This window comes from Apodemus sylvaticus, chromosome 6, assembly GCF_947179515.1.
Source record: "Apodemus sylvaticus chromosome 6, mApoSyl1.1, whole genome shotgun sequence".
NCBI lineage: Eukaryota > Metazoa > Chordata > Mammalia > Rodentia > Muridae > Apodemus > Apodemus sylvaticus.
The window spans coordinates 57510047-57524767 of NC_067477.1; the positions used below are offsets into that span (position 1 = coordinate 57510047).

The following is a 14721-nucleotide window of genomic DNA, read 5'->3' on the forward strand; positions in this document are numbered from 1 at the left end:
CCAAGGAACTTAGTTCACAGCCAGAGAAGTGTGACAGTTGGCCCACAGCCATGGAATCCATCTTTCTTACAATGGTCCTCACCATATTTAAGCAGCTATCCTAACAGAAAGATGTATTTTATTTTTTTATTGACAGAGTTATAGTGCCAATTAGGCATCAGAAGCATGGAGGGTTGGGGAAGCATTCTCCAGAAGGCAGTATATGCTTTGATCATCCTCCAATATATGGCATAGTTTCTTCCATAGCGAGGATCCATAGATATGAGAATCAAAGGGTGTAAAAGAGAAGGTTTCCACTTACTTTCACGATTACTAACCCACTAGGAAAATTTTTATTTCCACTTCCCAAAACCTTAATTTCTGTTGGCCTTGAAGTTTTGGTTCCAAAGTGGACAGTATCCCTGCCACAATAAATACTACATTGAGCTAGAAGCTCTGACATTCTTCTGGCCACCTTGGGCTTCTGATACCCTTAAGCCAACAATAGGCTAAGAAAGGAATAACAGTTGTAGGAAGGGAGATTGAACCAGATTACCAAAGGGAAGTTGGCAAAGTAACTGTCTCCATAATGCAGGTAAGGAAGATTATATCTGGGGTACATGGGGATTCTTTAGGCCATCTTTTGGTGCTACCATGTCCCGTGGTTAAAAATCAATGGAAAACTACAACCTAATCAAGGTACGGGTCACTACTGTAGGAAAAGAGCCAAGCCCTATTAAGAGGCTTGCTAAGGGTAGAGGAAATGCAGAATGGATAGTAGTGGGAAGTAGTTATGAAAGGGTTAACTCAGGAACTTTGGAAAGGTCGATAAACACTTGCCCCTCCCAGAAGGGAGAGGCTAAATTACTTTCCTCAGACCACAGAGGTCCCTGCCAGCCTCTAGGGAAGGCCCAGAGTTTGTTGGCCACCCATCTCATTCCCTAACAACCAATTAGTTTAAAGTTAACACTCTTCTGCCAATCACATTGTGCCTAATGGTGGCTGCCCTGAGAACTGTACAAAAGGCCCACTTCCTCTGGTTTCGTGATCATTCTCTCTCCATGTGCAGGGCACCCCAGCATGCTAGATATTAAGTAAAATTCCTCTTGTGTTTTGCATTGATTCCTTGCGGTTCACTCAGTGATCTCCAGTAAGTTAAGATTCTTCAGAGTTTTACAGTTATAAATACCATCTCAGGCCACATGACCAGTTGTAGAAAAGAGGATTACAACTGACATGTTTCTGTCATATTTTGTGAGGAATGTGTATTTGTACAGATATTTCTATTTTCTTTCCTTGATATCTTTATAAAAAGAGCATCAATGTTTTTGTTTAGGTTTAACATACTAAAAGAAGGGCTCTCAAGGGACACCACCACCTAAATTTATAACAGTTTTGATTCCACTGTGCCCAATGGGAGATACACCTTTGATCCTGACCTTTCGAGATGGTAAAATCCACTTTTAATCTAGGCTCCATTGTCTGCCATTAACCTCTATGAAGGACATGGAAGACTGAAGCTTGTATCCTTTGTCTACTTGCTTTTATTTTCCATTTTTTCACTGGCATTTGAATCTATGAATGACATTAATAGACAATAGAAATTCTGTTGCCTTAGACAACATTAATATGTAAGACTCGAAGAGCCTTGCTTGAGAAGACCCCCTCTCTCAAGGAAACACAGAGGCAGCAATTGATGCAAAATACAAGAGGTTTAATGAGCTGACGAGTTGGGGCATGACTCCCATGAAGGAGAGGCGATCCCAAAAGGGACATTACAGGTGGTTGGATCAATCAAGTTGCAGTTAATACCCATTGGCTAACATCTGTTGATCTTCAGATTCTGCCAGGAATTTTCTGGAGGTCATGTGCTTATTAGTTAATACATTCTGTGAGGATTCTTACTCAAGAATGTCCTGTGGGAAGCTGTAAAGAGGGTGTGGGGTGAAAAAGGTCCTTAGGGTATCTTTAACTAAGGCAATTGTGAAAACTGAATTCCTTTCTATGTTGGACAGATAATTCTTGGAACAAAGAAGGGAAGAGGTCACTGGAGTCACAGCCATTACTTCTCAAACATACACACACACACACACACACACACACACATTGCTAGCCAGGTGTGGTGGTACATGATTGTAATTCTAGTACTCTGGAAGCTAAAGCAAAAGGATTACCCATTCAGACCAGTCTGGGTAATTTAGTAAGTTTAATGCCAATATGAGCTACATAGTAAATACTCTTTCTCATTTAAAACCATATTTTAGAAAATCCTAAACAATTTTATTTCCTAGCACATTATTATTTTTAATAGGCCTTGCTTAATTTGAACTCAATAAATTCTTTTAATCCCTGAAGAGGTAACATAAACCTCCTAGATCTCAAAAAACAAATTATGGCAGAGTTAAAAACTGTGGCAACAGGTAGGGTCACACTGTCATCTATGTGATGTCCCAGGTTTCAGAGGTCCCGGTACCAACAATTAGTATCTGAGCCCAACTTACTATTTCCATTTTATAGTGCAAGATCACCAGTTCACTCACAATTAAGACAGGCCTTCATACAGTGTAGAGAGCCTTATTGGGGTGCTGTGCCACCTGGCAGAAGTCTGACATTGGTCAAGGACAAGGAAATGGCTGCTTGGCAGGAATCTGACATCAGGGCATGGCAAAGAAGTAAATCCAGGCACGAATCTGACATCAGGTTGGGACAAAGAAGCAAGCTTCAGTCATGATTATGACTTTAAGCTAGGACAAGGAAATAGGCTCTGACATCTTGATCATCCTTTGAAACATCCATCACGATCACCGGAGTGATCATGGGGCTTTGTGTTTATTGTCTTGCTTGTTCCTTGACTACAGTCTTTCTTGTTCCTCATTGACTACTTGCCCTTAATGTCTGCATGTAATTAAATTGGTATTTACAGGGGCCAGCTAAGACCATCCAAAAACCAGATATTTGCATTATTACTCATAACAGTAGCATAATTACAGTTATGAGTAGCCATGAAATAATTCTATGATTGGGGGTCACCACAACATAAGGAACTGTATTACAGGGTTGCAGCATTAGGAAGATTGAGATCCACTGCTCTAGGGAATGCAGCTCAGGGTAGAAGCCCTTAAAAAGGAAACACAAAAATCTCATAAAGAATTACAGGAAAACACAAACAAGTGAAGGAACTGAACAAAACCATCCAGGATCTAAAAACAGAAGTAGAAACAACAAAGAAATCACAAAGGAGACAACTGTGGAGATAAAAAACCTTAGAAAAAATCAGGAGTCATAGATGCAAACATCAACAACAGAATACAAGAAACAGAAGAAAGAATCTCAGGTGCTGAAGACACCATAGAAAGCATTGACTCAACAGTCAAGGAAAATGCAAAATGCAAAAAGCTTGTAACCCAAAACATCAGGAAATCCAGGACATAATGAGAAGACCAAACCTAAGGACTATTGGTATAGAAGACAGCGAAGAGTTACAACCTAAAGGGCCAGTAAATGTCTTCAATAAAATTATAGAAGAAAACTTCCCTAACCTAAAGAGAGAGATGTCCATGAACATACAAGAAGCCTACAGAACTCCAAATAGACTGGACCAGAACAGAAATTCCTCCCGACACATAATAAAACCCCAAATGTACTAAACAAAGAAAGAATATTAAAAGCAGTAAGGGAAGAAGACCAAGTAACTTATGAAGGAAGACCTATCAGAATTACACCAGATTTCTCACCAGAGACCATGAAAGCAAGAAGATCCTGGGCAGAGCTCATTCAAATCCTAAGAGAACACAAATGCCAGCTCAGACTACTCTACCCAGCAACACTCTCAATCACCATAGATGGAGACACCAAAATATTTATGATAAAACCAAATTTACACAATATCTTTCCACAAATCCAGCTTTACAACAGATAGTCAGCTATTGAAAACAATGAATTCATGAAATTCTTAGGCAAATGGGTAGAACTGGAAAATATCATTCTAAGTGAGGTAACCCAATCACAAAATAAAACACATGGTATGCACTGATAAATGGATATTAGCCCAGAAGCTTGGAATACCCCAAGACACAATTCACATATCAAATGAAGCTCAAGAAGAAGGAAGAACAAAGTTCTCAGGTCTTCTTAGAAGGGGGAACAAAACACTCACAGAAGGTTATACAGAGACAAAGTGTGGAGCAGATTCTGAGGGAAAGATCATCTAGACACAACCCCACCTAGGGATCCATACCATATACAGTTACAAAACCCAGACATTATTGTGGATGTTCATAAGTGCTTGCTGACCAGAGTCGGATATAGCTGTCACCTGAGAGGCTATGCTAGTGCATGACAAATACAGAGGGGGACACTCTCAGCCAGCCATTGAATTGAGCACAGGGTTCCCAATGGAGGAGCCAGAGATAGGACCCAAGGAGCTGAAGGGTTTTGCAGTGCTGTAGGATGAACAACAATATGAGCCACCAAGTACTCCCAGAGCTCCAAGGGAGAAAACCATCAACCAAAGAACACACATGGAGGGACCCATGGCTCCAGACGCATAGGCAGCAGAGAATGGCCTTGTTGGACATCAAAGGGAGGAGAGGCCTTTGGGCCTGAGAAAGCTTGATGCTGCAGTGTAGGGGAATAAGAGGACAGGGAAGCAGGAGAGGGGGTCGATTGAGGAAGGGGGGAGGCAATGATAGGTTATGGGAATTTCAGGGGGGGAGGACCAGGAAAGGGGACAACATTTGAAATGTAAATAAAGAATATATCTAATAAAAATATAAAAATAAGCTGGACAGTGGTGGCACACGCCTTTAATCCCAGCACTTGGGAGGCAGAGGCAGACGGATTTCTGAGCTCAAGGCCAGCCTAGTCTACAAAGTGAGTTCCAGGACAGCCAGGGCTATACAGAGAAACCCTGTCTCGAAAAAACAAAAAACAAAACAAACAAGCAAAAACAAGATTGTATTATTTAGCCTGGAATTTGACCACCTTTACTTGCAAATTTAATTCAGATCTACGCTCAGTCATTTTCTCATGGTCCTGTGAGGGCATTTTCTCCCTGCCCGATGCTTTCCTTTCTTCTCCTCACCTGCCTTTAACTTGGAATAGTTGCTTATGATTCAGAATTCTGAAAATGTCACTTCAATTTCTTTTCCCCAGGTCAAGGACCTAGAGCCTTGTGCATAGTCAACAACTAATCTGCCATAAAGTGTCAGCCTAGCATTCTTTAGGTTTTGAGACAGGATCTAGTTAAGTCACCCATGCTGGTCTCAAAGTCATTCTGTGGCCCAAGATGGCCTTCAAGTTTTAGAACAAAGTCCTTTGGAGTGGCTGGGAGCAGAGCTACGTTATCCTTTTAGCCCACTTGTATTCTTAATATTAAATTCATGATCCCCACCCTCCCCTTCCCCAGTCCACTGTTGAGATTGTGAATCACTGTGTATGGTAAAAGGGCAAAGGAAAAACACCCTGCCCCTGACTTGACCCTAAGACCAGTGCCAAGGGGAAAACCACCTTGACCTTGACTTGATCCCAAACCCAAGATTAAGGCCACCCTGGAAAGCTCCCTCTGTCTCCACCCTCCGGGACACCCCTCCAAGAATTCCTATATGATCCCAACTTCTGCTAAGTAGAGGCAGCCACTCTCCTTCCTGTGTGAGGTTTGTTGTGTCTCAACCGCTGAGGCAAAGCTGTTATACCAGCTTCGGGGATGCCTTTCCTGGCAGCTGGGGAACAGGAATGCACTTGTGTAGGAGAAACATTTCTCTTCAGATCCCCAACATGGGCTGCCCTCGGATTCTCCATCCTCTTGCCTCAACCTCCCAGCCTTAGGATAACAGGTTACCGACCACTACTGGCAAAACACACTTTAGGAACCAGTGCCACAAATTGCGCACTGCAACCGACATCCACTGAGAAAGTGTTTTATTCTACTACGGTCCTTAGATTCTTGAAAATAAAAGAAAATTACATTTCCAGTGGGGATAATTCAAACTAAACGCTAAAATGCGGATATAACTTCATGTTCACTCTACTTCTCGGGAGCAACTTTTTTTCCTTTTCGGCCCGAAGAAAACCTAAACGGCAAACTGAAAGAAAAAAATTCTTTCAAACTCTCTAAGGCACTTGCTCTCCTCAGAAATGGACTACGCTGAGAAAGTAAACTGCTCCGCGAGCGCAGCCTAAACCTAACAAGTGTGGCCCGCAAGGGTCAAACTTAGTAAGTCGCGCCGCGCTCTGGGCGGCAACCGTTGTGGGCTTTCCCCCTCCACACACACAGTCCCTCCTCCGCCGCCGCCGAGCATCACGGGAGGAGTGGCGAGGAGCTAATGGGCGTCCGCCCTGTAGAGAGCAACAAACTCCACGTGCAACCATGGGGCCGCCCTTGGTCAGACGCTTTCTGCTTACTCAGCCTTGTCCAGGCGGCGCGGGGGTGTGGTCCTCTGTTTCCTGGAGTCCCGGAAGACGCTCCTTGATGCACGTCTGAGCTGGCCAATCCCAGGCACCGGTGGGCGGGCTCTCGGGATTTGAAATCCAGCGTTGTGGTCTGTGTTGGAGAAGTGGATGCGTAGCTCCTGTCTGTGGCTCTGCGGACGCGCGTGGGGCCCCTACCCGGGCCTCCGTGGGTCTGAGGCGCTGCGAGCCGAGCGGTAATCACGGCCTCGTGCTGCTGCCCTCACTCAGGTAGGTCGTCTGCTCCCTCGGCCTCGCGGACCGATCGCCCGGGCCCCCGCCTGGCTCTTCCCGGTTCGCGATCGCCGGCCTCCCGCAGGTCTGACTTCCGCGGTGTTCGCCCAGCCGCGTGTTGACCTTGCTGCCCTAGCGCTCGAGTTTTATCCTAAAATCACAAGTGTCCGTGAGGAGTGGCGTGCCAGTGCCCGACTCTTCGTCTCCGGAACCAGCATTCCTAGATGTAGCCGCTTATGCGTTCTTAGGATTAAATTCCGTGCTTGTTGCAGGCATCTTTAGATGTTAGAAACGTTGTTTGGAAAATAGAAAGTTCCTTCATCCTATCCTTAAAGAATAGCTCTTTATAGTCAGGCGCATTTGTTGTTAATTTTAGAGATTTTAGTTTACTTCTCCCCTCTCTTTCCTCCCTCCAAACCTTCCCTTACAAACCTCCCTACTCTCCTTCAAATTCAGTGGCTCATTTTCACCAATAAAGTTACAAGTATGTATGTATACACACACTTGTAACATATATATACCTAGTTATAACTTGCTGAATCCGTGTAATGTTTCCTGTATGTATTTGTTGTTGTACGGGTTTCTTACGTGCTTATTCTCATAAGCATGTGATTTGGGTTTTTAAAAATGTGGCTATAAAGTCTGTTTTGCCATTTAATCCTGCGATTTTTAATATCGTTCTTATTGTTTTTGTTGTTGAGTACATTGAATTGAGATTTATAAATGAATTGTCATTGGGGGAAGCAGGAACCCATAGGTGGTAAGGCGTTCTGCAATTAGGATGTCCTGCAAGATTTTTTCGAATATGCCCGGTTTAGTCACACAAGCATTCCTTATGATATCATGCTAATATAAACATTAAACATACATCTGACCAAGCGGGTTACAGTGTTTGGGTAGAAATGCTGCTAAAGGGTTCCACTGGAGAATCTTCTGTTAATGATGCTTTGGAAGCCTGAGGGCTGGACCCGCATTTGCTGTGAAATCCTTCAGCTGTGGCGGGCTAGGATATTGCATTGCTGGAGGTGCCAGGAGACACTTGAGAGTTGAGACTTGTCCTGTGTGGGCCCAGCAACAGTATCTGAAGTTTCTTAGTCACTGAAGCCAACTTCTCAAGTCCTCTTGCCAATGGCTATAGACACTATTCTAAATAGCAGTACATGTAAAGAATTATGCTAAAAATAAATTCCTTCTTTATTAGTTTTCAACTAGCATTTTATAAGTAAATATTCTAGAGCACAAAAGAGCCAGGCCATTTTAATAATTGAATGAATATTTCAGCATTTACTTTGATCATTATTGCTTCTGACTAAAACTTTTTAAGTGCATATAAGGAAGTATACTTGTTAAACTTTTTTGTACCCTATATAGCCTAATGCAGATGTCATTCTCTTTATGCAAACCCTACATTGGAACTTTAAAGACTTATGTTTGAATAAATTTCACTGCAGCAGTAGAATGCTTTTATAGCATGGTCAAGGTCCTGTGTTGATCCCCAGTGTCAACTAAAAATGGACAAACTATAACCTGGTTAGCTGTAAACACATTCTTCTAACTGTCAAGTAAATCTCAAAAACATATTTATAATTCAGGACTTAAGGATATTAACTATGTTATTTGTTGGATGGTGCTTTTTTTTTAATTTTTTATTGAATATATTCTTCATTTACATTTCAAATGTTATACCTTTTCCCAGTTTCCTCCCCTCTTCCCAGAAAATCCCCTACCCATCCTCCCATCCCCTGCCTCCAAGAAGATGCCCTCCACCCAACCCACTCCCACCAACCTCCCCTTCCCCCCCTCCCTCCCAATTTCTCCACACTGAGGCTTCATAGAACCAAGGACCTCTCCTCCCACCAATGCCTGACAAGGCATTCCTCCGCCACAATTGTGGCTGGAAATATGTGTACCCCTTGGTTAATGGCTTAGTCCCTGGGAGCCCTGGAGGGTTTGGCTGGCCAACATCGTGGTTCTTCCCATGGGGCTGCAAACCACTTCATCTCCAGTCTGCCCTCCAGCTCCTCCATTGGGGCCCCCAAGCTCAGTCCAATGGTTGGCTGCTAGCATCTGCCTCTGTATCTGTAAGGCTCTAGCAGGGCCCCTCAGGGGACAGCCATAACAGGCACCTTTCAGCAAGTACTTCTTGTCATCCATAATAGTGTCAGGGTTTGGTGACTGTTTATAGGATGACTCCCCAGGTAGGACAGTCTCTGGGTGGTCTTTCCTTCAGTCTCTGCACCACACTTTGTTTCCATTATTGCTCCTGTGAGTATTTTGTTCTCTTTCTCAGAAGAACCAAAGCACCCACACTTTGGTCTTCCTTCTTCTTGAGCTTCTTGTGGTCTGTGTGTTGTATCTTGTTTTTTTCTGAGCTTTTGGGCTAATATCCACTTATCAATGAGTGTATACCATGCATGTTCTTTTTAATAGCTGAATAGTACTCCATTTTGTAAATATACCACATTTTCTGTATCCATTCCTCTAGTGAAGGACATCTGAATTCTTTCCAGCTTCTAGCTATTATAAATAAAGCTGCTATGAACATAGTGGAGCATGTGCCCCTACTACATTTCAAATGTTATACTCTTTTCTTCTGAGTATATGCCCAGGAGTGATTAGCTGGGTCCTCAGGTAGTATTATGTCTAATTTTCTGAGGAACTGCCAAACTGATTGCCAGAGTGGTTGTACCAGTTTACAGTCTCACCAGCAACGGAGGAGTGTTCCTTTTACACTACATCCTCGCCAGCATCTGCAATCCCTTGAATTTTTCATCTTAGCCATTCTGACTGGTGTGAGGTGGAATCTCAGGGTTGTTTTGATTTGTATTTCCTGGATAACTAAGGATGCTGAACATCTCTTTAGGTGCTTCACAACCATTCGAGTTTCCTCAGTTGAGAATTCTCTGTTAAGCTCTGTACCCCATTTTTAATAGGATTATTTGACTCTCTGGAGTCTAACTTCTTGAGTTCTTTATATACATTGGATATTAGACTTCTAAAGATCTTTTCCCAATCAGTTGGTTGCCGGTTTGTCCTATTGACAGTGTCCTTTGCCATACAGAAGCTTTGCAGTTTTATAAGGTCCCATTTGCTGATTCTTGTTCTTAGAGCATAATCTATTGGTGTTCTGTTCAGGAAGTTTTCTTCTGTGCCCATGTGTCCAAGGCTCTTCCCTACTTTCTCCTCTGTAAGCTTCAGTGTATCTGTTTTTTATGTAGAGGTCCTTGATCCACTTGGACTTGAGTTTTGTACAAGGAGATAAGAATGGGTGGATTTACATTTTTCTACATGCTGATCTCCAGTTGATCCAGCACCATTTGTTAAAAATGCTCTCTTTTTTCCACTGGATGTTTTTAGTTCCTTTGTCAAATATCAAGTGACCTTAGGTATGTGGGTTCATTTCTGGGTCTTCAATTTTATGCCCATCCCATCTCCCCTCTGCTTCTATGAAGATTCTCCTCTTCCCACCCACCCACTCCCACCTCACCACCCTGGCATTACCCAGCACTGGGGATTAGAGCCTTCACAGGACCAAGGGCCTCTCCTTCTATGGATGCCAGACAATACCATCCTCTGCTACATATGCGGCTGGAGCCATGTGTCCCTTCATGTGCACTCTTTGGTTGGTGGTTTAGTTTCTGGGAGTTCTGGGGAATCTGGTTAGTTGATAATGTTCTTTCTATAGGTTTGCAAACTCCTTTAGCTCCTTCAGTCCTTTCTCTAGCTTCTCCATTGGGTTCTCAGTCCAATGGTTGGCTGTGAGCATCTGCCTCTGTATTTGTCAGGCTCTGTCAGAGCCTCGCAGGAGACAGTTATAACAGACTCCTGTCAACAAGTACTTCTTGGCATCCACAGTAGTGTCTGGTTTGGTGTCTGTATAACGGGATGGGTCCCCAAATTGGGCAGTCTCTGTATGGCCTTTCCTTCAGTCTCTGCTCTACACTTTGTCCTATATTTTTTTTAGACAGGAGCCATTCTGGGTTAAAAATTTGGAGATGAATGGGTGGCCCCAGCCCCCAACTGGGGGCCTTGTCTAACCTCTGGATATGGTCTCTATAGGTTCTCACTTCCTTTGTTGGGCATTTCAGCTAATCTCTTCCCTGTTGGGTCCTGGGAGCCTCTTGCTTTTTGGGTCTTGCTGGTGGCTACCAGTTCCCCATTCCCCATAGCTACACACCTTTGTTCAAATTCCTGACTCATCCCCAGCTCCTCCCATAACTGATCCTGCTGCTTTTCCCCCTCCCATGCCTCTCTTCCCAAGTCCCTCCCACCCTCTACCTCTCATGAATATTTTGTTACCCCTTCTAAGAAGGACTGAAGCATCCACATCTTGGTCTTCCTTCTTCTTGAACTTCATATGATCTGTGAATTATATCTTGGGTATTCTGAGCTTTTGGGCTAATATCCACTTATCAGTAAGTGCACACTATGTGTATTTTGTGACTAGGTTACCTCACTCAGATGATATTTTCTAGTTCCATCCGTTTGCCTAAGAATTTCATGACGTCATTGTTATTAATAGCCGAGTAGTACTCCATTGTGTAAGCATACTACATTTTCTGTATCCATTCCTCTGTTGAAGGACACCTGGGTTCTTTCCAGCTTCTAGCTATTATAAATAAGGCTGCTGTGAACATAGTGGAGCATGTATCATTGTTACATGTTGGAGCAGCTTTTGGGTATATGCCCAGGAGTGGTATAGCTAGGTCCTCAGATAGTACTAGTCCAATTTTTTGAGGAACCACCAGACTTGATTTCCACAGTAGTTGTATCAGCTTGCAATCCCACTAACAGTGAAGGAGTGTTCCTCTTTCTCCACATCCTCTCCAACATCTGCTGTCCCCTGAGTTTTTCATCTTAGTTATTCTGACTGGTGTGAGGTGGAATCTCAGTTGTTTTGATTTGCATTTCCCTGATGACTAAGGGTGTTGAACATTTCTTTAGGTGCCTTTTGGCCATTTGAAATTTCTCAGATGTAGAATTTATAAAGATTTTCCCAATCTGTTGGTTGCCTTTTTGTCCTACTGACAGTGTCCTTTGCCTTACAGAAACTTGGCAGTTTTTTGAGGTCCCATTTGCCAATTCTTGATCTTAGAGCATAGCCATTGGAGTTCTGTTCAGGAAAAATTTCTCTAATGTGTTCAAGGCTCTTCCCCAATTTCTATTCTATTAGTTTCAATGTATCTGGTTTTAATAGGGAGATCCTTGATCCACCTGGACTTGAGCTTTGTACAAGGAGATAAGAATGGATCCATTTGTATTTTTCTGTGTACTAACCACCAGTTGAACCAGCACCATTTGTTGAAAATGCTTTCTTTTTCCATTGGATGGTTTTAGCTCCTTTGTCAAAGATCAAGTGACCATAAGTGTGTGGGTTCATTTCTGGGTCTTCAGTTTCATTCCATTGATCTACCTGCCTGTCACTGTACCAATACCATGCAGTTTTTTGGTTTTTTTGTTTTATCACTATTGTTCTATAGTACTGCTTGAGGTCTGGTATGGTGCTTCCCCCAGAAGTTCTTTTTTGTTGTTGTTGTTGTTGTTTTTGTTTTGTTTTTTGCTTGTTTTTTGGATTTGGTTTTTTTGAGACAGGGTTTCTCTGTATAGCCCTGGCTGTCCTGGAACTCACTCTGTAGACCAGGCTGGCCTCGAACTCAGAAATCCGCCTGCCTCTGCCTCCCAAAGTGCTGGGATTACAGGTGTGCACCACCACCGCCCGGCCAGAAGTTCTTTTATTGTTGAGAATAGGTTTTGCTATCTTGGATTTTTTGTTATTCCAAATGAATTTGCAAATTGCTCTTTCTAACTCTATGAGGAATTGAGTTGAAAAGGAATTGAGTTGATTTTGATGGGGATTGAATTGAATCTGTAGATTGCTTTCAGCAAGATGGCCATTTTTATTTTATTAATCCTGTCAATCCTTGAGCATGGGAGATTTTTCCATCTTTCAAGATCTTTGATTTCTTTTTTCAGGGACTTAAAGAAAGTTCTTGCCATACAGATCTTTCACTTGCTTGGGTAGAATCACAGCAAAGTATGTAATATTTGTGACTATTGTGAAGGCTGTCATTTCCCTAATTTCTGTCTCAGCTTGTTTATCCTTTGAGTAGAGGAAAGGTACTGATTTGTTTGAATTCATTTTATATCCAGCCACTTTGCTGAAGTTGTTTATCAGGAGTAGGAGATCTCTGGTTGAATTTTTGGGGTCACTTTAGTATACTATCAAATCATCTGCAAATAGCAATATTTTGATTACTAAAAAGTCTTTAATTACTTTATTTCTTCCTTAACCAAGTTATTATTGAGTAGAGCCTTGTTCAGCTTCCATATGAATGTGGGCTTTCTGGGTGTTTGTTTTGTTTTGTTCTTTATATTGAAGAACAGCCTTAATCCCGGGTGATCTGATAGAATGCATGGGATTATTTCAATCTTCTTGTATCTGTTGAGGCCTGTTGTTTGGCTGATTATATGGTCAGTTTTGGAGAAGGTACCTTGAGGTGCTGAGAAAAAGGTATATTCTTTGGTTTTAGGATAAAATGTTTTATAGATATCTGTTAAATCTATTTGGCTCATAACTTCTGTTAGTTTCACTGTGTCTCTGTTTAGTTTCTATTTCCATGGTGAGAGTGGGGTGTTGAAGTCTCCCACTATTATTATGTGAGGTGCAATGTGTGCTTTGAGCTTTAGTAAAGTTTCTTTTATGAATGTAGGTGCCCTTACATTTGGAGCATAGATGTTCAAAATTGACAGTTCATCTTGGTAGAATTTTCCTTTGAGTATGAAGTGTCTGTCCTTCCTTATCTTTTTTGATTACTTTAGGTTGAAATTTGATTTTTATTCGATATTAGAATGGCTACACCAGCTTGTTCTTGTGACCATTTGCTTGAAAAATTGTTTTCCAGCCATTTACTTTGAGGTAGTGTCTGTGTCACTGAGGTGCATTTCCTGTATGCAGCAACATGCTGGGTTCTGTTTACATATCCAGTTTGTTAGTCTGTGTCTTTTTATTTGAGAATTGAGTTCATTGATATTAAGAGATATTAAGGAAAAGTGATTGTTGCTTCCTGTTATTTTTGTTATTAGAGGTGGAGTTTGTGTGGCTATCTTGTTTTGGGTTTGTTGAAATAAGATTACTTTCTTGCTTTTTCTGGGGTGTAGTTTCCATCCTTTTGTTGGAGTTTTCCATCTATTATTCCTTGTAAAGCTGTTATTTGTGGAAAGATATTGTGTAAATTTGGTTTTGTCATGAAATATCTTGGTTTCTCCATCTATGGTACTTGAGAGTTTTGCTGGGTTAGTAACCTGGACTGGGATTTGTGTTCTCTTAGGATCTGTATGACATCTGCCCAGGATCTTTGGGTTTTTAGAGTCTCTGGTGAGAAGTCTGGTGTAATTCTGATAGGTCTGCCTTTATATCTTACTTGACCTTTTTCCCTTACTGCTTTTAATATTCTTTCTTTGTTTAGTGCATTTGCTGTTTTGATTATTATGTGACAGGAGGAATTTCTTTTCTGATCCTATCTATTTTGAGTCCTGTAGGCTTCTTGTATGTACATGGGCATCTCTTTATTTAGGTTTGTGAAGTTTTCTTTTATAATTTTGTTGAAGATATTTACTGACCCTTTAAGTTGGGAATCTTTGCTCTCTTCTATACCTACATTCCTTAGGGTTGGTCTTCTCTTTGTGTCCTGGATTTCCTGGATGTTTTGGGTTGGGAGCTTTTTGCATTTTGCATTTTCTTTGACTGTTGTGTTAATGTTTTCTCTGGTATCTTCTGCCCCTGAGATTCTTTCTTTTATCTCTTGTATTCTATTGGTGAAACTTGCATCTGTGACTCCTCATCTCCTTCTTAGGGTTTCTATCTCCAGGAAAGGTTGTCTCCCTTTGTGATTTCTTTATTGTTTCTATTTCCATTTTTAGATCCTGGATGCTTTTGTTCACCTGTTTGGTTGTGTTTTGGTTGAGTGTACTTCTTTAAGGGCTTCTACCTGTTTACTTGTGTTCTCTTGTATTTCTTTGAGGGAGTTATTTATGTCCCTCTTAAAGTCCTCTATCATCTTT

General features: G+C 41.9%; 1 protein-coding gene across 1 annotated transcript in view; it reads left to right on the top strand.

The window, feature by feature from the left end:
- The first annotated feature begins 6484 nt into the window (after positions 1 to 6484).
- Positions 6485 to 14721, top strand: part of Mis18bp1 (MIS18 binding protein 1) — a 56133-nt gene continuing 47896 nt past the window's right edge. Inside the window, exon 1 of the mRNA XM_052185766.1 lies at positions 6485 to 6657. The gene's annotated coding sequence lies outside the window, so the exon portion shown is untranslated. The remainder of the gene's footprint in view (positions 6658 to 14721) is intronic.